Below are 27,679 nucleotides of genomic sequence, written 5' to 3' on the forward strand. Positions count from 1 at the left end.
GGATGGAGCACAATGGAGGGGTGCAGCGTGGGCGATGGAGCACGATGGAGGGGTGCCCAGAATGGGGGGATGAAACACGATGGGGGGTGCCCAGAATGGGGGGATGAAACATGATGGGGAGTGCGCAGTATGGGGGATGGAGCACGATGGGGGGTGCGCAGCATGGGGGATGGAGCACGATGGGGGGTGCGCAGCATGGGGGATGGAGCATGATGGGGGGTGCAGCATGGGGGGTGGACCACGATGAGGGGTGCACACCTCTGTTACGAGGGGGACCCGAGGAAGCGTGCCAAGATGGGAAATGGACAGCTTCCGCCGGTCAAGGTCCACTGTGTGGTGTAAGGGACCGCTGCTATGGTCAGTAAAGAGTGAGCGGGTTGCTACTAGTGATCGTCTGGAATGTCACAGATGATCTATGTACACCGATCCGCCCTAACCCGTGAGGGTTGTATGACTCGGGGCTTCTCGTTCGGTGTACCTGTTGCACGGGGACGCACAGAGGTGCCTATGCACGTGTGCCAGCGGGAGTCACAGGAATATGGCACGAGGGTAGCACAGAGGTGCCCACGCACGTGTGCTTTCAATAACCAGGTGAGTCCGGTGGAGACTCGAAGAGCTCACCTGGGACAGGAACACGGCCTGTTGAAGGAGATACTGCCAGAGCAGCAAGGCAGGAACACGGCCTGCAAACCAGGTGCTGCCTAAGCAGCAAGGGCCAAGCCCACAAAAGACAATAATGCCTGAGCAGTGGCGTGGCAGCACGCTGCCAGACATCCAAACATAGAAGGACAGTCGCACGCTGCCTTGAAGGCAGGGGGAGCTTTTAAGGAGGCAAAGCTCCACCCAAGGGCGGGCGCGAGATGGGCGTGACCCAATCAGAATTCGTGACGTCTTGGCCCGGCCAGTCAGGATTCAGCACATCACCAGCCTCGTTATCGGGCCGTGTGATATCAGTGAGCGAATCAGAAGACGTCACGTGGGGCACATGATCATCTTCCTGCCTCTGGGTCATAAAGGCGGGATCCTCGGTTTCACAATGTGCAGAGATAAGGGAAGTCTTGCTGCTTCCCTGACCATCAATCCTTTGCACACTGCACAACCTTTTAGACCCTCTGTGATGCTGAGCAGGAGGGCTCGTGGCAGGCAAGGTATGGGAGACCGCTCCATTCCTTGCCAGGGGAGAACCACTAGGTGTCACCCTTCTGCTGCGTCTCTGAGGAGGCAACTCCTGCAGACTGCGCAGTCTCCCAGACCTTTGGTGCTGCTGAGCAGGAAGGCTCGTGGCAGACAAGGAATGGGGGACCACCTCATTCCTTGCAACAGGAGAGCCACGAGGTGCAACACACACACACCACCGCACAACACACCACACACACTGGGAACGACAAACACTGCCCTACACAGACACACACACAGACAACGCCACACACACACAACACCCAACACACAAACACCACGGCACACACAAATATACGCACATACTGCGCAACACACACATTGCACAAAACATACCTCCCCCCAAAACACACACACGCACCTCACAGCCACACAAACCGTGCAACACACATATCACCATACAGACACACAGCACTCCACAAACAACGCAACACACAAACAACACCGCTCTCACCCTCCCCCCAGACAACACCCAGAACATGTACAGCGCCCTACACAAACACTTGGCAACTACACACAGCATCTATATATATATATATATATGTATATATAACAAAAATCATACATTAACTACACAATACGTAAATTCTAGAATACCTGATGCGTAGAATCGGGCCACCTTCTAGTATATATATATTGTGATAACACGCTCGGGGATCGCCTTTGCTGGGTTCAAAGGGCACGTATTCACCTCAGGCAGACAGCCGAATTCAAGGTGTAACTGACGCTTGGTCAGGTTTATTGCAGTGAAGCATAAACAAAAGAAAAACACCAACAAAATAAATCATTGCCTGTCCGGCGCTAACTATACACGGTGATATCCTAACTACAAACTGGAGGGCTTCTCCCTTCCAGCTAAACCATACAAACATCAAGCACTGCTCCTCACAAGTGTCTCCTACACAGACAGGCTTACTGTGTTGCCCAGATGGAGATCCTCCCCCAACTTCTCAGACTCTTTTTTACATCAGTCCTTCACCTCCCATTAATCCATTAGTAACCAGGTGATCCTGACCAGGCTAAGTTACATAGGACCGACACCGGGGTGAGATATACCTGCCCTCATCCACTAATCCCACATGAGTCTCACAATATATATATATATATATATATATATATATATATATATATATATACATATACTAGCTGTAGCACCCGGCGTTGTCCGGGATAGTAATTGTCTCTCTGTTTCTCTCCCAGTCTTTGTCTGTCTCCCTGTCTGTCTGTCTATCTCTCTATCTCTTTGCCTGTATGTCTCTTTCCCTGTTTGTCTCTGTCTGTCTATCTGTCTTTCCCTATCTCTGTCTCTATCTCTTACCCTATCTGTCTCTCTATGTCTTTCCCTGTCTGTCTCTCTATCTTTTTCCCTGTCTGTCTCTGTCTGTCTTTTTCCCTGTTTGTCTCTTATCCTGTTTTTTCCTGTCTGTCTCTTTCCCTGTCTGTCTCTTTCCCTGTGTCTGTCTCTTTGTCTGCGTCTGTCTGTGTTTTCGTCTGTCTGTCTCTGCTTGTCTCTGTCTGTTTCTTTCCCTGTCTGTCTGTCTCTTTCCCTGTCTGTCTGTGTCTTTCCCTGTCTCTTTGTCCAGAGCACTCTGGAAGAGGTTTTCTTCCAGATATCTCTGTACTTGGCCGCATTCATCTTTCCTTCAATTGCAACTAGTCATCTTGTCCCTGCAGCTGAAAAACACCCCCATAGCATGATGCTGGCACCACCATGTTTCACTGTTGGGATTGTATTGGGCAGGTGATGAGCAGTGCCTGGTTTTCTCCACACAGACCGCTTAGAATTGTCACCAAAAAGTTCTATCTTCATCTCATCAGACCAGAGAATCTTATTTCTCATAGTCTGGGAGTCCTTCATGTGTTTTTTTTGCAAACTCTATGCTGCCTTTCATATTGCACTGAGGAGAGGCTTCCATCAGGCCACTCTGCCATAAAAGCTGACTGGTGGAGGGCTGCAGTGATAGTTGACTTTGTGGAACTTTCTCCCATCTCCCTACTGCATCTTTGGAGCTCAGCCACAATGATCTTGGGGTTCTTCTTTACCTCTCTCACCAAGGCTCTTGTTCCACGATTGCTCAGTTTGGCTTGGAGATCAGGAAGAGTTCTAAGTAGAGTTCTAGGAAGAGTTCAGGTGGTCCCAAACTTCTTCGGGCCCATATACACAGTGAGAGACCAGAAGCAGTCCGAGGTAGTGGAGCGGACCCGGTTGTAATGCTGTGTCCCTGCTCTCTTTCTGCAGGGACGAGCTGTCACTCATCTCTGCTGCCCGGCATCTGTGCGACTCCTCCACATGATCTTCTCCTTTCCCTGCCTCTTGGCACATGTGCACACCACACAGGGTCTCGAGGAGTGCTCCTAGGGCGTGCATTCTTTACTGCCCTCCTCTTAAGGGCCATTGCCTATCACTGAGATGCACTGGGTATTTAAGATTCGCTCCCACTAGGGGAGTTGCCTGTTCAACACCATCAGTTTAGTTCTGTCTAGTTAATTTTCAGGTTGTCCTGTCCCACCTGGTCCCGTCCTGTCACACCTGTTCATGTCCTGTCCCGCCTGGTCCCATCCGGTTCTGCTTGTACCTGTCCTGTTTGTCCTTGGCAACCAGCCTGTCCTGCCTGTTCGCACCTGGTTCTAGTCATGTCCTGCTCGTACCTGGTTACCAGCCCGTACTGCCTTGTTGGTACTAAAGATTTTGCCTATTCCTCCTGGCCATGCCATCTGCCTTGCTAGTGACTTTGCCTGTCTGTCCTACCCTACTGGTGCTACGGACTCTGCCTGTCCATCCTGCCTATGCTTTCTGCCTTGAGCCACCCTGTTGGTCCCTGTCTGCACTTGAGACTCAGTCCTGTCTGCCCATGTGTCTGCCCCTGTCCTGGGGGTCAGCTGCCACAATCGTTGACTTTACCCCATGGAAGGGTAGGCCCAGGGCCTCCCTATGATGTAGTGAGTCCACTTCAGCTTGCTTCTTCTCCAGCCCCAGTGGTGAGCATTACATTGGTAAGCCGTGGGAACAGGAAACAGGGGAAACAGAATGTTAGACTCGTAGACTTGGCTACTGGAAGGCTAATACCCAGGAAGAGGGCAAGTGTAAGGATAAGTACCCCAAAAGAAAGGCGGAATAATACGAATGCATAGTGAAAGTGGCCATGCCTATCCAGAACATTGAAAGTCAAATAAAGCGTTTGTTGTGTTGTAAAGAATCTCTTGGTGTGATGTGTTGTCCTGCTACATCTACGATGGTGACCGGCTCTTGGGTGGCGGACGCACCCCTGAAGACCCAAGTAAGTGTCGCACCCCCCAAATGGGGCGTAACACAAACACCAGTTCAGTTTAGTAAAGTAGATTAGTTGTGTTTGGTGGACCAGGCTGTAGATAACCATCACGAAAGAAGGAACCTTTCGCTAAAAATGGGAACCCACTTCTGCGCCAACATACACAAAACCAGTCTTTTTTAAGCACTAGAGCAGTCTACCATAAAGTGCACCTAGTTTTTTATGTTGCCCCTGGGAAAGCTAAGTCTTTCCAGAACCACACAAAGTAAATTCAATAGACAGTAAAAATGTGTTTATGAAACTTGGAGGCTCTGAGACTGTGGGATATATGGCACTATAGCAGCCGCTATAGTACTGTGATAATGGCGCTCACCAGGGCCTGCAGTATCTTTTTCGTAGAGTTGTGCCAATATTCTGTAAATATGTAGCATTTGTGATGAAATTCAAACCGCATCACTGGATGTTTTTTGTGTAAATGCCATCATGCTTGTTTATCATGTTTTTTTGCTTTATATTTGTTTGTTTTCATTTACTTCTATTTTTGCCTTTTGTCTGTTTTATTTTAGTTCTCTTTTTGCTTTATGTTTGTTTTATTTTAGTTCTTTTTTGCTTTATGTTTGTTTTATTTTAATTCTCTTTTTGCTTTGTGTTTTTTTGTTTTATTTTAGTTCTCCTTTTGCTTTACTTTTGTATAATTTTAGTTCTCTTTTTGGTTGATAAACTGTCACATTTATAGCAAACAGAGAAAAAAGATAATTTTACTAGACATGAGATACAGGCCTCAGAGCTTCAGTTGGGGATGCCAATCATGAATTCTCTTGGCTTTGGGTAGAATTGCCAAGTCAGTCATTTAAAACTAAACACATGTGAAAGACACAAATTTAAGTTACTCTTCAGTGATCAAATCTAATTTTTGATTAGTTCCCGTGGGATACAGAATCTATTACAGATTGGCCATTTTTTTAGAGAGAGAACTAACTCCACTGAGATCAAGACTGTCAATTCTGCTGGCTGGACAGAGCGCCCGAAGAAATGAGCGCATCAGTAGTAAAATCAACATATTCAGAATCTACGCGGAACGAGAAAGAACAAATTCAAATTCAAACCGCAGATGCCAGGCTGCCATAGCAACAAAATACATGGATACTGATGTCTTGAGAGCCCTAAGGGAACTTTCTTGGACTTTGCAGACCCTGTAATTTTTTTATAGAAGCTCTTCCTTGGAGCACAATTTCTATTTCTCATCACTGTTGCAAAATACATACTAGTGCTATAAATGGAGCGCTCTCCCTTTAAGGATCTGTGGCGAATCCTTGCCACAGAGCATAGTATTTTGGGTTCGTTCTTAATAGTTCACTTGAGCGTGCCTCCATCCACCCTTTACTGCTCTGAGGTTTGTGAGCAGGTCATTATGTGTTGCATTTTATGTATCCGGTAATGGCCAATGTCACCAATCCTTGCTCCTTGGTTGTCTTCATCTAAGAGCCCAGTCATATTTTTCTCTTTCCTATAAAAATAAATATGTAGCGTATAACTACTTCCATAAGCACTGTTATAGCATTTTAACTTCTCCCATATTGAAGGTGTGACACTCTGGCCTATCAGGTCATCACAAGGGTGCTGTGCAATCTGCCCTTTTGCATGGTACCCTCTCCTCCTTGGTTACGGGTCCTATCCCTTTGGTGTTGCTAAGAACAGGTATACACAAATCCTGAGGAATACTCTGCACCACACCCACCAGACACCCATTGGGCAGCCTGAGGGGAATAGGGCCGCCCAGACGGAGTGATGGTAGAAGGAGGGCCAGAAGTGTCAGTCAGTAGTGAGTAGTCAGTAGTCGATTCGAGTGCAGCGGTGACAGTAAAAGGTCACGCTGCGGAGCTGGGCTCCTGTACCCGTCCCAGGTGCCGGACTTTGGCCTGGCCTGGAAGGAGCTGGAACTCTGGTCGCAGGGGGTAGTGGCAAGGGGCACGGTACTGCCACGGAGGGCAGTTAAGCGGCCTTGTGCTACAATCGGGCAGGGGCCAGGGCATCACGAGGTAAACGGACCCTAGGCTGGGAAGTAGCTTCATGCAGCCCAGTAATTTACCCGATGAGGATGGAGTCTTCACGAGCCGTTCTCCACCCGCTCCAAAATCAGGGTACTAGCGCAACGAGGGTGATAGAACTTCCCAAAACCGTCCAGAAAATCCCAAGCGTGAACCCTGAGAGCAATCTCACTCCATTAGCCACACGGGTGAGCGGGACCTGAGTAGTTTCAGGCAAAAGGGATCCACAAAGAGTAAACACAGTGCCAAGGGACAAGGCTTCAGACCAACCAGCAACGCCAAAAGGGCACGGACCCAGCATGCTCCAACTACAGCTGCAGGGCATTCAGGACTTTGGTTTACCCGTTGTCGGTGTCAGAATTCCTGGACTATGTGAGTACGTGGTGCCCCTCTCCTCCCGACGGGTCACCATCCTTCCACTACCGAGCCCCGGGATACCTTCCCCCTTCCCACGGAGGGGTTAACCTCACAAGCTGTCATCCCATTGCTCCCGGGCACTCCCCCAAATGCAGCAGTGGTGGTATCCCACATTACCACGACCCGTGGGTGGCATCAAGAACTTTATTGTTCACCCCTTTTCATTTCGAGTGGCCGCGTGACCCCGCCTCGGGTCCGGAGACCCTTCGAGCCACTGCGGATCCGGATCCGAGCAGCCCGTCGGCTGTCGCGAGGGCGGCACAAAGTTATCCCAGTTGTAAGTATATTTTCACGTGAAGTCCATAACACCATTAGTACTGACTTGCCCCCCATTATCCTGTTTTCATGGTGTATAATACAACCATAATGTCGTCTTCAGAGTCAGATTGTTATTAAAGGGAGTGTTCTCAACTTCTTCTTTTCTTCAGAAGCACACTGCTCCCCTGCCTTCTGGCTTCCTGGTTGATGGGGACAATGTGCTCCTGAAGGCTGACAGTTCAGGCTAACCACTGGCCCAATCTGACTGCTTTTCACAGAGCCATTTTTCGAAAGATAGCATGATCCTTAGTGTTAATCGAAACACAGAGTGGGAACAATGTTGAGGCTAGAGCCTGACATTGGAACGAAGAGGTCTCAAACAATTGGAGCTCAGACACAGGACTTTAGTGGCCAAGAACGCAAATATTAAAGTAAAGGGTTATCCCAACTGGTGTGTGAATAAAGTCGTCTTACACAAGTGAAGGAAGCTGGATGACAGGAATCTAGTTAAGGTAACCGGATAATCTTAACTGGCCTGTGAATTAAGTCGGTTGCTCTGGCTTATTCTCCTCAATCATCCGAGAGCACAAGATTCTGCTCTGGCACTAGTGGCTATGTGTCATCCGGGGACCAGGGGGTACTCAGATCCGGGCCACAGGGTCACTTCTGTGGGTATCATGGTGACGTGACCCGGTCTGTGATCCCAGGCTCCACAGTAAAAGGGGTTTTGTTAAGGGAGATTGTCCGTGACGCCACCCACGGTTGTGGTGATTTGTTGACACCACCGCTGCTCTTTATGGGGATCCCGGGAGCGGTGACAGGGAGCAGCTTGGTTGTTATATATCCCCTCCGTGGGTAGGGGGTTGGTTGTCCCGGGGCCCGGTGATGGGGTAAGCAGGGAGCAGGGCGCAGTGCTGCGGTGCGGTGCCCGAGGGCACGGGCGTACTCACAAGTATTCCACACAGAGTCACTGGTAAACTAGGAATTGCCGGTGTCCGCAGCCTTCGGTACGGGGTGTTAGTGTTCCACACACGGTGCAGCAGCTCCTGTTGTTCTTTCCCTGCAGCCAGGTGCCTTTCTCTCCACTCTCTTCCTCCTTCTCCTCAGCCGGGAACGGGGAATCCACTCCCCTGCAGTGATCCGGGTCACCCAGGTACTGGGGGGCCACTACCCTGCCCGGCTACCTCTGGCCCCTTCCTCACTCGCAGCCTGTCCCGGCCCTCTCGGAGCACGCTTCACCATCAGCCTGGGAGCTACAACTCCAGACTCCTCTTCTGTCTGCCTCTCCAAACACTCTGCTCCAGCCCCTCCCTCTGCTCTGCTTTTCTATTACCCTGGGGGCTGTGGTTTGTCCTGCTGCATCGGTGTGGGATCAGATTACCAAGGAGGATTAACTCTTTCTGTGACAACCTGGCTTTGCCAGGGTGTCACAGCTACCCCTTACCCCCTCCTCTACGAAGAGAAGAGATGTATGTATGGAAGAGTCTGGCCATAGTGATGAGGCCTTCTCTCCTCTAGGAGAATGGATGTGGAGCCGCTAGAAAGAGAAGTCACCATCACAAACTCTGCTATAGTGTTGGACTGGGTTGCGCTGGGACTTACCAGGCCAGTAAGATCGGAAACCCCGGTCGGAACTGAAACTGTGTCTGAATATGCCTTGTACAATTGGAATGTGCTGGAAGATGTGCACCCGCTATCTGGTGTTGCTGAAGACAAAACGTTAAGTAAAGTACTATTGGTTCACGGTCTATGACATTCTTGTTCATCCTAGCTCATCTCCCTGTGGGGAATATTGGAATGATGGTGCCAAAATTGTGGGGGGTATCGATTTTGTACACCATTTCCTGCTTTCTCTCCAGTTTTGAACAATCCCAGACAACTGTTTTAATGTGTATGGCATGGGCCACCCCAAATTACACTTTTCTACAAGTAAGGTTACATAGAGGAAATGTTACACTTCATTCATGCCATTGTGTCATATATATAGTTAATGGCTGTTTTGCTTCAAAATGATAACTTCTCACTACCCAATAACTTCTGTTTTCATACTTTAGAAGAATCCTTAAACCCCCAGAACAAAAGAAGATGCTTAATTTGTGCAGGTTAATAAAACTGCCTGCTAACAAGCCCTCACATATGACCTGTGAATGGTGGCGGACTCACTTTCCTAGGCCTAGTGTTACCATGGAAACTCCGCTCTTTTCTCCCTTGTGATTTCATGAGCGAGACCATTCTGTCTGCATCTGTCAACTTCTGCAATGCTCCCTCTTCCAATTACACCCTGCGCTCTCTCAGACCAGGGATCACTAGAGAAAGCCATGGAACCCATAAGGTGGAGGGGCGACATGACTAGAGGGAAGGGAAGGAGTGATGGGGTTAATGGAAACAGGAATGGTTTGTTTATAAGGCAGAATAAAAGGGATTGGTGGGTAGGAGGAGTTCCCTGGAGGAAGAGGTGGGACAGTTGAGGGGTGTAAGTAAAGGACTTTGACTTACCCCCTCTCTCTTGACTTCCGGATATGGAACGATCTGACTGGAGAGGTTCCTATAAGGTGTCAGGACGTCACCTTCTATTTCTCCATGGAGGAGTGGGAGTATTTAGAAGGACACAAAGATCTGTACAAGGACGTCATAATGGAGGTTCCCCAGCCCCTCACATCACCAGACTTCCGGATATGGAACGATCCGGACGTGCGACAGGATGGCTGCTACCCGGGAGCAGCGGATTCATCATGGCAGTGCACGGGCCCCTGGCAGCGCGGTCCCACGCCTTGGCTGCTGGGGGTTAACCCGTTGGCACTTTCCCCTCGCTCCCCTGTCAGCTGCGGGCGGCGTCCCCCCTCCCTCATATCTCAGGTACTTGCCGTGTGCGGGGGGAGCGAGGAGGAGATGCGAGAGCCCCTTCGGGGACCCTCCGCGGTAGGACGTGGGCAGGGCAGTACTCAGCTGCTGCTCCGGCCGCGGGAGGAATCTCCGTCCGGGCCGCGGCAGCCGGGAGGGGGGCGTGGCTTGTCTGCGGCCTATTTCCGGTCCGAGCCGCGGCCTGGATTGCTGGATGCGGCGGCTCCCGGACGGGGAGAGCGCCCGGCGGTGACAGAGGCCAGCTTTACCCCTCGCGGACGGTGGGGGGGGCCGCGGAGCTGCAGCCAGTGGTGGGTCCGGCACCAGGGCAGGCGGGCCTGGGGCGACGGGTGCCCAGGAGGCGTCGGTGAGTGGGGGTGACGGCAGGGGCCCTGCGGTTTCTGCTTGGTCACCCAGATCAGGTTGCAGCTCCCGGCCGCGGCGGTCTCCCCCAGGAGGGGGAGGGCCCAGCAGACAGAGGCTTTCATGGGGCCCAGGAGGGCTGGATGCGGCGGCTCCTGGCCAGGAGAGCGCCCGGCGAGGACGGAGGCCAGCGTTACCCCCCTTCCCCCGTGGGTGGAGGGGGGGTGGCCGGGGGGCTGCAGCCAGCAAGGGGTCCGGCACCAGGGCAGGCGAGCCTGGTGCGACGGATGCCCGGGAGGCGTCGGTACGTGGGGGTGACGGCGGGGACCCTGCGGTCCCCGCCTGGTCACCTAGAGCAGGCGTGCAGCTCCCGGCAGCGGCGGTCTCCCCCAGGGGGGCGAGGACCCGGCGGACGGATGCCTTCTGGGCCCAGGTGGGCAGGAGGCTGGCGGCTCTGGATGGGAGTCTGCTGGCAGCGGGTCGGGCCACAGGTACCCCCTGTCCTTGCAGGCAGCAGGGGGGGGTCGGGCCAGAAGATGAGGCCCGCGGTGGCAGCCCGTGGGTCGGGACGGTTTCCGGGGTTGTCGCCGCGGGACAGAAGATGGAGCTTGGAGGATGGTGCCCACGCGGCGTACCAGGAGGACGGCCGTGGTGGTGGCAGCGCTTCGGCGGCGTCTGCATTACATGAGCCAGAGGCGGTCAGCTCCAGCGAGGAGGAGGAGGAAGCAGCGACGGAAGAATCAGACGTCTGGATGGCGTGACTTTTATTCCAGGATACGCCGGGTCGCGGTCGGGTGAGACGGCCGTGGATTCGGCAGGGTTGGGGCGCAGTTGGTGGGGGGGGCGGCTGCGGACACGGCAGCGCCGAGTGGGTTTGTGTTTTGACAAGGTATGGGGTTTACTGCAGTGGTGTATACGGTTGTGGAGAGTGCGCATGCACCGCCGGCGGCATGGACGGGATCGGTGGTTAGTAGGCGCAGGTGCGGCAGGCAGAGTGAGGGCGCATGAGGCGGCAGGGGAGCATTTTCGGGCAGAGGCGGCAAGGGCTGTGACAGAGTGAGTGGTGAGGAGCAAAGAGGGGGATGAGGTGGTGCATTGGGCTGACAGTGGTCAAGTGTGAGAGTTATGGGTGCTTCAAAGGCCCCGCTGGGGGGGGGCTCACTTGCTGGAGGATGTGAGGGATAAGATTTGAATGGGGGAACGTGTAGCAATAGTTTCGCTGCTCCCCCTGGAACAGTTTCACCTGGATTAGGTTAAGCCAAGTGATTCCAGGAAGGATAAGTAGAGGGAGGGGAGCGCCGGTGGAGGCTCACCCCTCGTACATTTGCAACGTGGCTGCGGGCATTTGCGTTTTTGGCAAGGGTATCGGGGGAAGGAATTGGGTAATTGGTTCGGCATGGTTCGGTTATATGGATCCATTTGGGGTGGCTTGTTTAGGTCATATGGCGGTTTAGTCTGGCTTCAGTACGCCGTGTAATTTCAGCAAGGGAAGGTGTTGCGTGCCAGTATGCGGTAGGAGCATACGGGCACATCCTTATGGCTGCAGTGGATGGCGGCTCCTAGTCAGCCCCCCCCTTTTGGGGGGTAGTTGGCTGTTCGGGGCGTGGAACCCCGGCGACACGGTCGATGAGGGTTTTTTGGGGGGAATAGAATGATGGGTGGTGCAGATTTGGTGCGGACGGTTGTCTTAAGCATACGTGTTGGGTTGTGGTAAGGAACATAGTAATTCTGCGTCTTTCTATTTATATTGGTGGATCTTTGCCTCCTTATTGGAAGTTTGTGCTGGGCTAGGGGACACCTGGTGGTTGTCAGTGGAAAGAGGGGTCAGGACGTGGCTTTGGGCAGGATGGGTGGGCCATTCGGGGCCCTCCTTGTCATGATTGGGTTTCTCTGTTGGTGGGTAGTGCCGGAAATGAGCTGTATATAGATGTATATATTTCGGCTTGTTTAAAACGTATCTTATCTGGAGGAGTCATCGGTGTATGCCTGCTTGGCTCCAGAATTGTCGGCGGTTTATTATGTGTCGTTGGACAGAGGGTGGGATTTGGTAAAGGCGGTGAGCCGTGGAGCATTGATGGCAAAGGTGGATTTGGAGGCGGCATTTAGGTTGTTACTGGTCCACCCTGCTAGCTAGCAGTTCTGGTGCTGCGGTGGGGAGGGGAGTTATTATTATGCTGATCGGTGGGGGCTAATGGGTTTTGTCCCATTTTATGTTCCGTTGGGGGCGGTTATTTCTTTGTGGAGTGGTTTGTGCGTGGTGTGTCCCAGCTTACACCTCTTATTCATTATAGGTTGATTCTCTTTACATCGGGTTGGCGGGTTGATGATTCGTTGAGGTTGTTTGTTTCATTGCAGATGGTGGTGGATACTCTTTTGGGCCTGTTGGCGCAGGCGAAGACTGAGGGTCCAACGCCAGTGATACAGTTTGTGGGGGATAAAGTTTGATGTTATGGTCAGAGAGGTAGGATTCGTGGGTAATGGTGTGGTCCTATGGGCTGCGATAGAGGCAGTTAGGTCAGCTAAGACGGTGCGGTTTCAGGCAGTGCAGTCTTTGCAGGGGCGGTCGAACCACGGGTGCAGAGTTACGCCGCTGGGGGGCGTGTCTGCTGGACGGCTGGCGATGGCTGCGCCAAGGGTGCAGCCATCGGATCATTTGTGTGTGGTCACGAAGGAGATCAATGACGATCTGATGGTGTAGGAGATTTTTTCTTACGGCGATTTAGTGGCCGCGGATTGTGGCTGGGTAAGGTGGTGCCTGATGGAACGTAGCTGCGGTACTCGGATGCAGCGGGTCCAGTTGGTTTTCTGGTTGGGCATTGTGGGGTAGCGCTTCCAATCGGTGGTAGTAGTCGGGTTGGGGAGGTTGGCAGTTTTTCCAAGAGGAAGGTGTGCTGTCATTCTGACTATCAGTTGGTGGAGAATTCGATTAATAGTTGGTTTGCTAATCCTGGGGCCAAGGGTGGCGTACTTGCGACAGTTGGTTTCGCAATTGTATGCGTTTAAAAAAAAAAAAAAAAAAAAAAATGGTATGCGTGGCGCAACCAGTACTGGGGTTCGCCAAGGGAATAGCAGCTGCTTTGTTTCCTTCCAGTTCTGCAGGTCTCGGGAGTTGAGGCCGCGTAACAGACGAGGTGGGCACGGTGTGTCCTGAGGGCTTGTGGAGTCTGGTGTGGCTGTGTTGGGGAGCGGCTCGGTGCCCAGTGACTGAGGTTATTTGGGGCTGATATCCAGAAGTGTGGGTGGTGCGGATAACGTTGTTTGGGACAATGTGTGAGGAAGGCCCGGTGGAGTATTTGGTGGGGGCGTTGGCAGTGGTGATTAACGGTTTTCAGGCTGCTAGGCCGGCGTCAGCAGTGGAGCAGAGGGTGGCGGCTGTGGCTGTCTTGTTGAGGATTAGATGTGGAGAGATGTTTTCGCAGGATCTTAGTGCGCGGCAGGCCTTGAAGGGTTTGGTCGTAAGGGTGTGAGGCAGCGGGATACAAGGGTCCGTCTCCGTTGTTTTGTGGCAGCGTTTGGTGAGTGGTTTGTGGTGGCTATGTTCATCTGAGCACGAGCAGGTTTTGTTTCCCTTGTCCAAAACGGTTTGTGTTAGCCTTTTGGGAGGCTTTGAGATTGTGGGGTTGGTCAGCCCATCTACGGTTAGGAGCGGAGGTTGGATGTTGGAGGATGTGTCCGAGGTGGTGCAGTGGGTTGAGCGCCGGCTTTGTCGCTCACCGAATCAGATTAGGCGGGTGGTGAAGGTTGGTGTTGTTATACGCGGTCCCGGGTGCGGAATTTATGTTGTGAGGACGCCCAGGATCATTATTGTGTCGCGTTTGTTAAGGTACCATTTTGTGGCAGCGCTGCAGACTGGATTGCAGGTGGCGGGGGTGGGCGCCCGGAATACTACGGGTCGTCTTCCTTCTGGATTGGGCTTCCACGGAGGCCCCTCGGTGGGCTCAGAAAAGGGGTGGTGAGAAGTATTGGGAGGTGGGAGTCCTCTTGTTTCGGTTACGTTGGCCTCAGTTTGTTTATTCGGGTTAAGGCCAATGGGGGCGTTTGAGTCTTTTGGGAGTGGAATGGGTTGGCGTAACAGGTTGGTGTTATCTGTGGGTTTATAACCTCTGGGTTTTGTGGTGAGGGTGTGCCTCATTTGGATATTTGGGCATTCGTTGGTTCTCGGGGCCTCGACGGTCTGAGGCTCGCCCAAATTTTGCCAGTGGGGTCTGGACGGGTCGATGGTACTGGTCCAGTGAGTGGGAGGCAGCGATTAGGTATCTCGAGAAGTTATTTATGAATGTTTTAAAAAAAAAAAAAAAAAAATTGTTGGTTTGTTGCATTGTGGAAGACATACCCGGGCTTAATCGTGGGTAGTTTTTGATAGTGTGACCGGTTTGGAATGGCGTGTGGCTTGTGCGGTAGGCAGTATCAATCGAGCCTTTATTGGGGGGCGGCGCCTAAAGTTGGTGGCGCTGAACTGGTGGTTTTGGTGATGCGATGGGGGTGCATCTTAACGTTCTTGGTGCTGTTTGTGGACGCTGGGATTGCGTGGAGGTGTGGTACAAGCTTTTGGTGTGTGGCGGGTCCAGGCCACGTAAGGAGTCACGTGCCCTGTCCTGTGGCGGGGGGTAGGTCTGGTCCAGAGGCGGTTGAAGGCAATGGTAACTGGACAGAGAGACACCATCTTGGTATGGTGGCTCCAGGTTCCGGGATGTTGCAGGCACGGGGTTCTGCAAAGTTGGAGGGTTAATCCGTAGGTGATTAATACCTCATCTCTGGGTCGGTGTGTTGCGGCCAGGGATACTGGGGTGAGAAGTGGTTCCTGGACTGGGCCTACTCAGGGTTGTATATTTACTGTATTGGTTACTGTGTTACCTATTGTTATTTGTTGGGGTCGCCCGTTGGACGGCGCCCCCTTGTGTTAGTATGTAAATAATAGGTAATAAAGGCTGCTGTGGCCAATTTTAAACCAAGTCACATGCAGTTCGTGTATTATTTACAGATGGTATTGGTGGGTAACACACATACAGCACGACTGGAGAATCCTTCCTCAATGGTCAAGAAAGCCATGGAACCCATAAGGTGGAGGGGCGACATGACTAGAGGGAAGGGAAGGAGTGATGGGGTTAATGGAAACAGGAATGGTTTGTTTATAAGGCAGAATAAAAGGGATTGGTGGGTAGGAGGAGTTCCCTGGAGGAAGAGGTGGGACAGTTGAGGGGTGTAAGTAAAGGACTTTGACTTACCCCCTCTCTCTTGACTTCCGGATATGGAACGATCCCCGCCCACCCTCCCTTGTGTTTAATACCGAGGGGAATTTTGTCTGGGTTGTTTCTTTGTCACAGCAGCGGGGGGTAGGTCTGGTCCAGAGGCGGTTGAAGGCAATGGTAACTGGACAGAGAGACACCATCTTGGTATGGTGGCTCCAGGTTCCGGGATGTTGCAGGCACGGGGTTCTGCAAAGTTGGAGGTTAATCCGTAGGTGATTAATACCTCATCTCTGGGTCGGTGTGTTGCGGCCAGGGATACTGGGGTGAGAAGTGGTTCCTGGACTGGGCCTACTCAGGGTTGTATATTTACTGTATTGGTTACTGTGTTACCTATTGTTATTTGTTGGGGTCGCCCGTTGGACGGCGCCCCCTTGTGTTAGTATGTAAATAATAGGTAATAAAGGCTGCTGTGGCCAATTTTAAACCAAGTCACATGCAGTTCGTGTATTATTTACAGATGGTATTGGTGGTAACACACATACAGCACGACTGGAGAATCCTTCCTCAATGGTCATGTATCTGCTCACTGCCAGGAGAGCCAAGAATAGAGATGAGCGGATACCTAGAGCATGGAATGGGAAGCAGATATGGCTGTTATCCACGTATGCATTCCACCACGGGTAAAGAGAGGTAGTATAACCTATCTCACTGCAGCCGCATCTGTATCCTACTGGTTCCTGTACAGACTAGTATCCCTAGCTGCACAACCAGTGGTGGACACCGATGGAAAAGGGCCCCTGTGCAAGAACAGTATGTGGCCCCTCTTTGTGTCTGTGACAGAACCGGCTTCTGATTTGAAGGTTAACGTGGGCCCCGTTAAAATGTGAGCCCCTGTACGATTGTAAACGTTGCACTTATAACTCTGCCCCTGTGCACAACACCCTAATTCTATGTGCAAATAATCAAGACCCGCTGCGGACTGGACGTGGCAGGTCCTGACCTGCAGGGGCGCGGTCTCCTCCAAAGGAGACAGCAGGTGTTCATGCCCATGATCCAGGCTCAGGCAGTTGCGGTCTCTCTCTTCTGTTCTCCCGACGGAGAACACTTGCGTCTCCGCAGCAAAGAATTTTCATGCTTGCAGCTCGGAAAGCCGCACCGCAGGTCCGTTTATGCGGTGGGCCGCACACGCACAGTGAGCATGGCATTCTAAAAATCCCATCCACTGTGCTTGTAATGTACATCGCAGCGTTTTGAATGCAGCTGAAGCATGCTTCATCCAAAACACTGTGAACACTGATCGTGGGAACGCACCCTAATAGGTCTTGCATAGATTAGAATAACAATAGCCACACAACTAGAAACCCACAACTCGGACCTGACTGGCTGAAAGGCCGGCTAGTTGTCTCTTGAACCTCCTGAAAAACCAGGGGTGAGATTACTAACACTACAAATCAAGATGGCTAAATGTGCAGAGATATACAAAGATCCAAGATGTGGAAACATAAACCATGTGAACAAGTGGACAAAGGAGAAATAATAAATGCAATCAATGGTGAACTCCTAACAACCTAACAGAAAACAAAAGATGGGTGTAGAAAAGGCAAAAGAGAAAACAACACTGGTCGCTACCTAAATGCCTTAGCTGCAGAGCTGCAACTCCTTAGCAGTCATCCACTAAGAAATATATCCATCAGAAAATGCTGGTATATGGAGAGTATAGCTAGCCCCACCAGGAATGTGATAGGACAGAAAAAATGAACAAGTGAAGACACCTGATAACCACGAACAAATAGGATAGAAGCAAAAGTAAAATATCATCATTTGGACATGGACCAACTGGGTTGTGGTTCAGAATGGAAGGAAACTGACCATAATGCACAAGCTCACTGGTTGGAGTCCCGAACCTGAGGCATGATAATATTGCAGTGTTTATGATGTGACGATAGAGAATAAGTAATAGTTTTAGAACAACCTAACAGAAAACAAAAGGCAAAAGAGAATGCAAAGGGAAAACTACACTGGTCTCTACCTAAATCCCTTAGCTGCAGGGCTGTAACTCCTTACCATTCGTCCACATAGAAATATAGCCAGCAGAGAATGCTGGTATATGGAGAGTATAGCTAGCCCCACCTGGAATCTGATAGGACAGAAATAATGAACAAGAGAAGACACCTGATAACTATGAACCAAAAGGATAGAAGCAGAAGTAAAATATTGTCAGCATTTGGACAGGGATCAACCAGGTTGTGGCTCAGAATGGAAGGTAACTGACCTCAATGCACAAGCTTACCGGTTGGTGTCCCGAACCCGAGGCATGATAATTAGAGATGAGCCACCACCCTAGTGTTCGAGTTCAGTTCGGTTCGTCGAACGGCGGGTGTGTTCGTCGAACACTTTTTTGAACACCTTCGAACACCATTGAAAACAATGGCAGGCAAACACAAACACATACAAACATGCACAAACACGTACGCACGCACACATATTATGCTCACCTTACCTTCCGTTCCATCACCGGCCTCCTGGGACTTGCAGTTCGTCGGTACAAGATGTGTATCGGGTAACCATGTGACCGATGCCCCGGAGCTGCCGCTGCCAGCGCGCTGACGTCAAAAGCAGGAGCCGCTTGCCTCTGATTGGCCAGCGCGCTGCCTTTCAGTAGCGTCTGACAGAGGAAATTCCTCGTTGCAATGGTTCCCCGATACACGTAGTTCGCCGCTGCAGAATGTGTATTGGGTAACCATCGCGACCAATGCCGGAACTTCCTCTGTCAGAGCGCTGACGTCAAAGGAAGGAGCCGCTTGCCTCTGATTGGCCAGCGCGCTGCCTTTGAGTAGAGTCTGACAGAGGAAGTTCCGGCATTGGTCGCGATGGTTACCCAATACACATCCTGTAGCAGCAAACTACGTGTATCGTGTAACCATCGCGACGAGGGAGTTACTTCCTCTGTCAGACGCTACTCAAAGGCAGCGCGCTGGCCAATCAGAGACAAGTGGCTCCTGCCTTTGATGGCAGCGCGCTGGCAGCGGAAGCTCCGGGGCATTGGTCGCATGGTTACCCGATACACATCCTGTACCGGCGAACTGCAAATCCCAGGAGGTCGGCGATGGAATGGAAGGTGAGGTGAGCATAATATGTGTGTGTGTATGTTTGTGCATGTGTGTGTGTTTGTGTGTGTGGAATGGCACAATAGGGGACCAGAATGGAATATTTAACAAGTTGTGGAACAAATTGTCTACATTGCAATGATTTTCTATGGGATATCTTGCTTTGCTGAATGAGTAACTTGGTTAACAAGCACAGTCCCAGAACGGATTGTTCTCGTTAAGCAAGGTTCCACTGTATTAACATTGAATGACAGTATTACTGTGAAAACCAGTTACGCTATTGGTGTTCGAACCGTTATCGAACATAACCTCGAACTGTCGAACTTGAAGCTAATTGTTCGCGTTCGTCGAACGACTCGACATCGCCTAAAACAGGTCGACTTTGAGATTGGCGAACAGTTCGATTCGAACATCGCTCATCTCTAATGATAATGTCGCAGTGTTTGTGATGTAGCGATAGAGAATAGGTAATAGATTTATAACAGAAGTTTGTAAACAATTGGTTCTTTGACTCTGCTTGGCTGTTGCCCAAGGGTGAGGGAATCTGATTAAGCTATGTAGAAATGATAATGTTGCAGTATTTGTGATGTAACAATAGAGAATAGGTAATAGTTTTAGAACAACTTAACAGAAAACAAAAGATAGTTGTGGAAAAGGCAAAAGAGAATACACATGGAAAACTACACTGGTGTCTACCTAAATCCCTTAGCTGCAGGGCTGGAACTCCTTAGCAGTCATCCACATAGAAATATAGCCAGCAGAGAATGCTGGTATATGGAGAGTATAGCGAGCCCCACCTGGAATGTGATAGGACAGAGAAAATGAACAAGCAAAAGGATAGAAGCAAAAGTAAAATACCATCATTTGGACAGGGACCAACCGGGTTGTGGTTCAGAATGGAAGAAAACTGACCACAATGCACAAGCTCACTGGTTGGAGTCCTAAACCCGAGGCATGATAATGTCGCAGTGTTTATGATGTGACGATAGGTTTTCCTAAAACTATTACTTATTCTCTAAGGCTACTTTCACACATCCGGTTTGAGCCCTGCGGCTCAATCCGGCTGTGAAAACTATACAACGGATGCGGCGAAAACACCGCATCCTTTGCATAAGTTTTTACATGCGGCCCGTCCGTTTTTTTACGGTTGCGGCATGCTACTGAGCATGCGCAGTGGAAAAAACCGCATGCGGCGACCGGATGCGTTTTTTTCCGCATCGCGCCGCATCCGGCCTCCATAGGTATGCATTGAAAAATGCGCCGCAGCGGCCGGATGCGGCGCGATGCGGTGTTTTTTGCCGGAGCAAAAAACGTTGCAGGGGACGTTCGATCCGGCCGCCGCATCGGCTAAATCTGCCGCATGCGGCCAAAACCGGACCGAACGCAAGCCCCTGCGGCACAATACGGCACTAATGTAAGTCTATGCAAAAAAAAACGCCACCGGCGTTTCAAAAGCCGGTGGCGGTTTTTCTGCAGAACGCCGTATTGTGCCGCAGAGCAAAAATCCGGATGTGTGAAAGCACCCTAACAGAAAACAAAAGATAGTTGTGGAAAAGGCAAGCGAGAATACAAATGGAAAACTGCACTGGTGTCTACCTAAATCCCTTAACTGCAGGGCTGGAACGCCTTAGCATTCATCCACATAGAAATATAGCCAGCAGAGAATGCTGGTATATGGAGAGTATAGCTAGCCCCACCTGGAATGTGATAGGACAGAAATAATGAACAAGTGAAGACACCTGATAACTATGAACCAAAAAGATAGAAGGAAAAGTAAAATATCCTCAGCATTTGGACAAGGACCAACCAGGTTGTGGCTCAGAATGGAAGGAAACTGACCACAATGGACAAGTTTACCGGTTGGCATCCCGAACCCGAGGCATGATAATGTCGCAGTGTTTGTAATGTAGCGATAGAGAATAGGTAATAGTTTCATAACAAAAGTTTGTGAACAATTGGTTCTTTGACTCTGCTTGGCTGTTGACCAAGGGTGAGGGAATCTGATTAAGCTATGTAGAAATGATAATGTTGCAGAATTTGTGATGTAACGATAGAGAATAGGTAATAGATTTAGAACAACCTAACAGAAAACAAAAGATAGTTGTGGAAAAGCCAAAAGAGAATACACAAGGAAACCTACACTGGTCTCTACCTAAATCCCTTAGCTGCAGGTCTGGAACTCCTTAGCATTCGTCCACATAGAAATATAGCTAGCAGAGAATGCTGGTATATGGAGAGTATAGCTAGCCCCACCTGGAATGTGATAGGACAGAAATAATGAACAAGAGAAGACACCTGATAACTATGAACCAAAAAGATAGAAGGAAAAGTAAAATATCCTCAGCATTTGGACAAGGACCAACCAGGTTGTGGCTCAGAATGGAAGGAAACTGACCACAATGGACAAGTTTACCGGTTGGCATCCCGAACCCGAGGCATGATAATGTCGCAGTGTTTGTAATGTAGCGATAGAGAATAGGTAATAGTTTCATAACAAAAGTTTGTGAACAATTGGTTCTTTGACTCTGCTTGGCTGTTGCCCAAGGGTGAGGGAATCTGATTAAGCTATGTAGAAATGATAATGTTGCAGAATTTGTGATGTAACGATAGAGAATAGGTAATAGATTTAGAACAACCTAACAGAAAACAAAAGATAGTTGTGGAAAAGCCAAAAGAGAATACACAAGGAAACCTACACTGGTCTCTACCTAAATCCCTTAGCTGCAGGTCTGGAACTCCTTAGCATTCGTCCACATAGAAATATAGCCAGCAGAGAATGCTAGTATATGGAGAGTATAGCTAGCCCCACCTGGAATGTGATAGGACAAAAAAAAAAAAAAGAACAAGTGAAGACACCTGATAACCATAAACCAAAAGGATAGAAGCAAAAGTAAAATATCATCAGCATTTGGACAGGGACCAACCGGGTTGTGGTTCACAATGGAAGGAAACTGACCACAATGCACAAGCTCACCGGTTGGAGTCCCGAACCCGAGGCATGATAATGTCTCAATGTTTGCGATGTAATGATAGAGAATGGGTAATAGTTTTAGAACAGAAGTTTGTGAACAATTGGTTCTTCGACTCTGCTTGGCTGTCGCCCAAGGGTGAGGGAATCTGATTAAGCTATGTAGAAATCACAGCCTGCTCCATGTCACGCTGTCATGTTGCCACAGTGTCACTTGTTCTCTCACATATCAGAACATGTTGTAGAAAGCATCTGAGCAAAACAGTCGCCAGAAAGCAAATAAGACTGGATTACACAGTTCTGCCGCACTCCGCGCCGTATCTCGCTCCTGCTCTCTTTGAGTCTCTTTTCACCAGTAGTCAAGTCTGATTTTGTAATCTTCTAACGTGCCGTACAATACTACCGGTTCCATTCATGATTGTGCGCTATTATTGGCGTACAGCTCCTCTCTGATAAAGCGTCTGTCAGCACTCAGGTCTCTCTTGATAAAAGCAGCAACCTGAAATATATTGTCCTTTCTAATGTAGTGTTGTAAAATACTACATTGATGATGGATCCTCTGTTTCCTCTGTAAATGTTCTCATTGCTTTAAAATCTGTCACCAGGTTTTTGTTGCCAAGTCTGTGAGCAGCATAATGTGCAGAAAAGACTCTAATTCCAATAATGTGTCACTTACTGGGCTGCTTGTTGTAGTTTTTATAAAATCATTGTTTTATCATAAAGAGATTATCACTAGAGGTCTAGTAAACCTACTGTCATGAAGTCCAGCCATGCCCCCACCACTGATTGGCAGCTTACTGGCCATGCACAGTGTACAAAGACATGTTATAGAGAGTCATACTGAAAAATGGTAGAGCCACACCAGATAAATGATGAATGAAAACTGTAGCACCCAGTAAAATAAGTGACACATTGCTGGAATCAGGGTCTTTGCCTCTACATCATGCAGCTCTCAAATGTGAGAGCAAAAACCTTGTGACTAGTGATGGGCGGACCTGGACTATAAAAGTTCAGATCAGAGTGGTTTCAAAGGTACCCTAGTTCCGGACCAGGGCCTGGGATTCCAGATACTGATCCGGATCCGGAACTTAGAAAATGAAAAAAAAAAAAAAAGCAATAATAGAGAAAACAAGAATGAAGCAAGCTTCATACTTATGAAGGCTCCGGGCGGCTGTAACTGCTCCCGCGGCCGCCCATTCACTTCCTGGGCCGCTCATCATTGCTCATCCATATGCACTGCTTTTCCCGCTCATCGGCCTTCCTGGAATCTGTGATTGGTTGCAGTCAGACGCGCCCCAAACCTATATGTCAGTATCTGACTGCAACCAATCACTGGCCCTGTCTGCCGGTCAGTAGTGTGGTATAAAAATAATTAAATAAATAAAACAATTGGTTTAGGGCCCCCCATATTATGATACCCAGCGCAAATAAAGCATATAGCTGCAGGCTGCAGCTCCCACCTGTGTGCCTATCTTGGCTGTGTATCAAAATAAGAGGAACCGCATGTGGGTTTTGTTGTTTTACATTATTTAAATAAATATTTTAAAACAGGTGTGCGGTCCCCCCAATTTTGATACCCAGCCCTGATAAAGCCCAACAGCTGGGGGCTTGTATTCTAAGGCTGGGGAGGTCCATGCTTATTGGGCCGTCCCCCAGCCTAACAATAGCAACCTGCAGCCGTCTAGGATTGTTGCATCCATTAGATGTGACAATCCCGGCGCTTTACCCAGCTCTTCTCAATTAACCTGGTGCGATGACAATCAGGTAATAAGGGGTTAATGACAGCGCACAACTGTCATCAAGCCAAACATTAATGATGTGTAGGGGACCCATCTATGAGATCCCCCATTACTTATCCTATTAGTAAAAAGAAATAAACACAAACACAGAGAAAAATTGAAGCAAAATACAGCACTCTCTTTCCACTCTTTGGACCCGTTGAAGCGTAATCAGACGCGAAACGGCCGTCGTCCATGAGAGGGGCCTGCACCCAGCTCCTCTCCTGCTGTTTTACCCTGTTTTTTTGCACGCAATAAAGAAGATTCCAGTTATAAAGTGGAGAGTGCCTACTTTTTTCTTCTTCCTTAGACTTAATATTGGACTTTTTCTTGTTTTCTGGACCACTACCCCCGGACCGTGTCTATTTGTGAAGCACCTGAGCAGAATTTCTCCTCATGCTACACCTGTCCAGGCATAAAAGGTAGTGCGCGACTGCTTCTTTGTTTTTCTACTCTTTCCACTCTTTATTAACCCAAAAATACCCTTGAAGTTCCGCCGTAATTCACACGACTTCCCACTACGGTCCTGGATCTGCTGCATTCGATCCTGGAGAGACCGAAAACATGCCCAATCTCACCAGGCTATGGGAAACACTGAAAAGGAGGACTCGGCTGGCAGCAGTGACGTCACTCAGTTCGGCGGAGGTCATACCCGGGTTCCCATGGTATGACTTTTGGTGACCTGAAGCACTCTGGCTTAAAGTTGGGGGCTGTGCTCTGCACCCGCGAACCCTTTAACACTGACAGTGCTGGCCGGGGGGTCGGGGAGTGCGGGGCAGCCTGTTAAAGTGCAGGGCTGTGCCCCAAACCCCTCCAGCCTTTTAACACTCACAGTGCCAGCTGGGGGGAGGGGAGCTCAAGACAGGGAAGCGACTCATGAAGTACTATGTATATCTTACGGGTTTTTATTTACCATGACTTGGGCTTAGATTCACAATAGGCAAAAGTGCATCTTATATATGAGATTAATTCCATTGTATCTGTGATGCCCCTGATTCTATCAAGGTGTCACAGAGAACTGCACTCTCGTCTCTCATGGTGAAGAACCCACCCATGGTTCTGGGTTCCTAAACACTGACATTGCTCCCATTAGCACTCAAATCCCAACCACACCTCACACCACACCCTGTCAGGCACACCAGTGGGTTGTCTAGCTGGAATAGGGACACCCACCTAGGGGTCAGGCAGGCTGGTGGGAGGGATTTAGTCAGTTCAGTAGTGGCTCCCAAAGAGTGAGGAGCTGGGGGAGTTGTAGCTACCTGTGTGACCTTGGTTGGGTTGCACACGGTGGTCTGGGACCAGAGGAGTCGGAGACCCCATCGCAGGGTATTGGAAAGGGGTGTACTGACTTAGTTTTGGAGAACGGTCGGCACCAGAAAGTCCAGTAACCAGACCGGTACCGAGCACAGCAGGGTACAGGACCCTAGATCAGGGAGTAGCTTCACGCAACCTGATAATTAACCTGTGGAGGATAGTCTCTTTATGAACTTTCCCCAAGAGCTCAGAGATCGAAGGCATCAACACAACGAGGGGGATAGGGCTTTCCAGCTTATAAGAAGTGAAGGGTGGACCCAGCACCATAATCCAGTATATTAAAATATCATACATTTATTGGCTATTAAAAATCCAACAGATCCAAAACTTGAGAGAGGACGCATAAGCGCACCTTACGCGTTTTGGACAATAAATAAAAACAAGTCCTTAGTCATAGGTTTTGATATTTTTTGATATTTTAATATATTGGATTGTGGTGCTGGATCCACCCTTCACTTCTTCTCAGCTACATACCAGTCTGACTGGTCTGGAGGACCACGAGCACCTGCAAGTCCTGGACCGCAGTTGCCTATGGTAAGCTGAAGTCTCATTACTATTTTTTTTCCAGCTTATGCAACCTACTGAAATCCCAAGTGTCAGCCATCAAGAGCATAGCTCCACTATAGAGAGCGGGAACCTGACAGCTTCAGGCCGACGGGTCACAAGTACACTTAAATTTGTGCATGGAGGCAGGCTCCGGACCACTAAGCAATAGCAGTGGGGAGGGACACCCGGACGGGCTCCCCAAAGCGGCAGTGATACCCAGAGACTTGGTTTACTTTTGTGTCAGAGTCTGCTTATTGGTCGCATCAACATCCGTACGACCTGAGTGAGTACACTGCCCTCCCTTCACCCTGCCTGCCCATATAGCCTGCACAACACTATCCGCCACCTTCCTCCAGAGTCCCAGGTCCTCCCCTACCCGTGGAGGGATCACCATCTGGCTGCCCCACTCCATCTGCCCTGGGTACTCCCCTTACCGCGAACCACGGGTGGCGTCACGTACTGTCCCCTTGTAAATATTCCCCCCTTCTATTTGAGTGGCCGCTGAGCCCCGGGTCCGGGAACCCTCGAGGCAGAGCAAACCCCGGATCCGAGCGGTCCGACTGCTTCAGGGGCGGCACACATCCACCGGTGCGCTTTTTTCTTTTTTCTAACCTTGTACGTCTGAAGTGATACACATGAGAGACGTGACGTCAGTAGGATTATTACTCTCCCTGGACCATGTCACCAACAGCTGGAAGCTAAGACAGATTATAGCATAAGACTTGGTGAATTTGTATTCTAAATTTCCTTCAATTAGTGAACCTCCCCGGAGGTGATCGAGACGCTTCCCACTACAAGGGGATTTATAAAAAGCGCAGAAATGCATAAAAGGTATATATAGCTGCAATTTGGAATTTTTATCATTTTTCTCTATAGTAAAGATTTTTTTTTCTGTGACTGGCAGAATTGTGCTCATTATTAAATAGTAAAAAAAAAAAATAAAAATAAAAATCTTTGTAGCTTTTGGGCATGTAGTGATTAGAGTTTTGTATGCCGTACATAAAAATATAATATTATTATAACAATAAAAAAGCACTACTGAGGAATGTCATCGAGCAGCAATGTCATAATGCAATATTGTCATAAGTACACCCTGGATTACAATTCAGTGTGCACCGATGCCTCACATGATAAAAGCTTCTCAACAACAATTAAGAAACCAATTAACTATAGTTATTTGTGCTGCGGAAAATACAGTTCTGAAAATGAAAAGATAAGAAAATAGAAATCTACCTAAAACTGGGAAATCCATTTTTTGGGGAAAATATAGACCCAACAGCCCCCCATGTTTATTTAGGTTACAATAGAAAGTAGCTGTACATGTAATATTTCGTTACAGGGTTCCTTAAAGGGAATCTGTCACCAGATTTTTGCTACCCCATCTGAGAGCAGCATAATGTAGAGACAGAGACCCTGATTTCAGCGATGTGTCACTTACTGAGCTGTTTGCTGTCATTTTGATAAAATTGATGTTTTCTCTGCTGCAGATCTAGCTGTTATACAGAGCTCATGAATATGCTGCACTTCTTGCAGCACGCCAAGTAGTCCTCTAATGATAATCTACTGCTGATTAAATGGTAATTTTATCTAAACTACACTAAGAAGCCCAGTAAGTGACACATCGCTGGAATCAGGATCTCTGCCACTACATTATGCTGCTCTCAGATTAGGTGTCAAAAACCTGCTCACAGATTCCCTTTAAGCAACAATGCTTAACAGAAACCTGTCACAAGCTTTTCCCCATAGAAATTACGGCCACCACCACAAAGGTCTCTGTTACTGCTTACTAGAATGCAGCAAAAAAGTCGCCAATGTCCCCTATAGATCCCAGAAAAGATCCTATATCATATTGAGAAATGGTGCGGTCTGGTCAAATAGGCATATCTGATCTTGATCCGGCACCTCCTCTTTACCTCTTTACTTACAATCGCCGTTCTTCCGGTTGCTTCAAGGGGATGATGCGCCCTACAGTATACCCCAATCATGGTCTTGTGCAAGTGCAATTTTTCCTGCCCTGTCACGGATAGAGCAAAGCACTGTAGTGTGCTGTACTACAAGGAACTGCACACTCTTTGGGGATGCAGGATCTACCCCCTGTGACATGGAGTACCAGTGCCGATTCTGTGACGCACTGGACTAGTCTGGTCGTCCCAGGTAGTCACACACACACCACCCCCTCCCCGAGTAGGTGACAGCAGCCAACCAAGAAACCCTTGTCACCACCCTCCAGGTTTCATGTCCACACCAGGGGGGCGGAGCCAGGCGGTTGACTCCGCCCACCGAGGAGTTCACAGGCCTGGAGGCAGGAAAGACACAAGTTCAGACAGAAGTTCTAGTGCAGAAGGTAGATGAGTCTTGATAGTGCAGGAGGGAGGACGAGTTCAAGGGCAGACCTGTGACCAGGC

Source organism: Anomaloglossus baeobatrachus, chromosome 8, assembly GCF_048569485.1.
Source record: "Anomaloglossus baeobatrachus isolate aAnoBae1 chromosome 8, aAnoBae1.hap1, whole genome shotgun sequence".
NCBI classification, from domain to species: domain Eukaryota; kingdom Metazoa; phylum Chordata; class Amphibia; order Anura; family Aromobatidae; genus Anomaloglossus; species Anomaloglossus baeobatrachus.